The sequence below is a fragment of the Triticum dicoccoides genome, chromosome 2A, assembly GCF_002162155.2.
Source record: "Triticum dicoccoides isolate Atlit2015 ecotype Zavitan chromosome 2A, WEW_v2.0, whole genome shotgun sequence".
Classification (NCBI taxonomy): domain Eukaryota; kingdom Viridiplantae; phylum Streptophyta; class Magnoliopsida; order Poales; family Poaceae; genus Triticum; species Triticum dicoccoides.
Genome location: NC_041382.1, coordinates 14718013 through 14720263, shown reverse-complemented (window position 1 = coordinate 14720263; position 2251 = coordinate 14718013).

Genomic DNA, 2251 nt, shown 5'->3' with positions numbered 1-2251 from the left:
TGCGGCCGCCCCGCGGCGGTTGCCGTGCCACCCGCCACCCTGCAGCTGCTGCTGGGGGCAGCAGGAGGGGCGGGGGCGCAGGTGGGAGGGGGAAGAATCCTGGCGGGAAGGGGGGCGGCGGCTGTTGCCGCGGCGTGGACGGGCCGGCTGGCGGCGGGTCGCCGTGGGAAGTGCCGGCGACGAGGGCGTGGTGCTACACATGCTTCTTGACCCCCTTCATCCGGCGCTCCTCCAACCGCAAGTATGCCACAAACTTGGGGAAGGAGGGCTCCGGCATCAAGGTGAGTGAAAGGATCGATATAGTTGACTAGAGGGGGGGGGGGTGAATAGGCAACTAACAATTTTTAGCTTTTCTTTACCAATTTAAACTTTGCATCAAAGTAGGTTGTCTAGATATGCAACTAAGTGGGCAACCTATATGATGCAACAACAACAAGCACACAAGCAAGCAAGAGATATATCACGAATAAGCTTGCACAAGTAAAGGCACGAGATAACCAAGAGTGGAGCCGGTGAAGACAAGGATGTGTTACCGAAGTTCCTTCCCTTTGAGCGGAAGTACGTCTCTGTTGGAGCGGTGTGGAGGCACAATGCTCCCCAAGAAGCCACTAGGGCCACCGTACTCTCCTCACGCCCTCACACAATGCGAGATGCCGTGATTCCACTATTGGTGCCCTTGGAGGCGGCGACCGAAACTTTACAAACAAGGTTGGGACAATCTCCACAACTTAATTGGAGGCTCCCAACGACACCACGAAGCTTCACCACAATGGACTATGGCTCCACGGTGACCTCAACCGTCTAGGGTGCTCAAACACCCAAGAGTAACAAGATCCGCAAGGGATTAGTGGGGGAATCAAATTTCTCTTGGTAGAAGTGTAGATCAGGGCCTTCTCAACCACTCCCGAGCAAATCAACAAGTTTGATCGGCTAGGAAGTGAGATCGGGCGAAAATGGAGCTTGGAGCAACAATGGAGCTTAGGGTTGGAAGAGGTGGTCAACTAGAGGAAGAAGACACCCCTTATATAGTCGAGAACTAAATCCAACCGTTATCCACCTAACCAGCCCGTGACTTGCGGTACTACCGCACCAGGCAAGCGGTACTACCGCAAGGCCTCACGGTACTACCGCCGCCACGGCAGAAGCGAGGACAAGCCTGACGTGCATAGGCGAAGGGCGGTACTGCCGCTGGCGCGGTACTACCGCTCCCCCATGCGGTACTACCGCAAGGTAGGTCAGGACTGGCTTGAGAAGGGCGCGGATGAATAAAAATACATCCGTGCCAACTTCCGCTGAAAAACACTCGATGCAAAAATCCGACACGGTATTACCGCATATGGCGTGCGGTACTACCGCGCAGGGAGCAGAACTAGTCCGCCCCTACTTCCGCTCGTGTAGACTGTGCGAGACCAGGACTCACGGTACTACTGCGCACATGGGGCAGTACTACTGCGTAGGGCGCGGACGTAAAAAATTACACCCGCCCCTACATCCGCACGAGCAGCCGAGTCCGGTCTGAGGCCACAGTAGTACAGCTCCATAGGAGCGGTACTACCGCGGGCACCTACGGTACTACCGCAAGGGCTTGCGGTACTACCGCAGTGGCCTGCGGTACTACTGGTCCATAGAGCAGTACTACCGCAAGCCCTAGAACAACCACACTTAGGAATCCTACTCTTTGCATAGAGAGGAGGAAAATGGAGGATGCTCCAAAGCGCAAGGGAAAAGGTGGTGCAAAGGAAGAAAACGTGTATGTGATGATTCCACCCGAACCTTTCCGAAGCGGACCCCCTCTTAATAGTATGGCTTTCCTACGACTCAAGTCCACCGAAAAGAAACGTAGAAAAACGCCGTCTTCATTAGTCTTCGAGGGGCACCAAACCATCTTGTGCCTAGCGATGAAAAGTCTGAGAAACTCAATGCACACGATTAGTCCGCAATCACATTGTCATCAATCACCAAAACACCTAAGGGATAAAAATGCCCTTACAATCTCCCCCTTTTTGGTGGATTGATGACAATACAGGATTTGCACAACGGGAAGTAATATAGAGCATACGCAAACCCGTCCTCTCTAAAATATAGACGGGCTCCCCCTAGATGTGTGCAATCTAGGTAGGTGCTTTGGACTGCACGGCACACATACTAGGATCAACACTCCCCCTATATTTTAGAGACAAGGCATATCTTGTAATAGTAATGATAACACTAAGCAAGATAGCAAACAAGAGCGTAACATAAGTTGCACAAT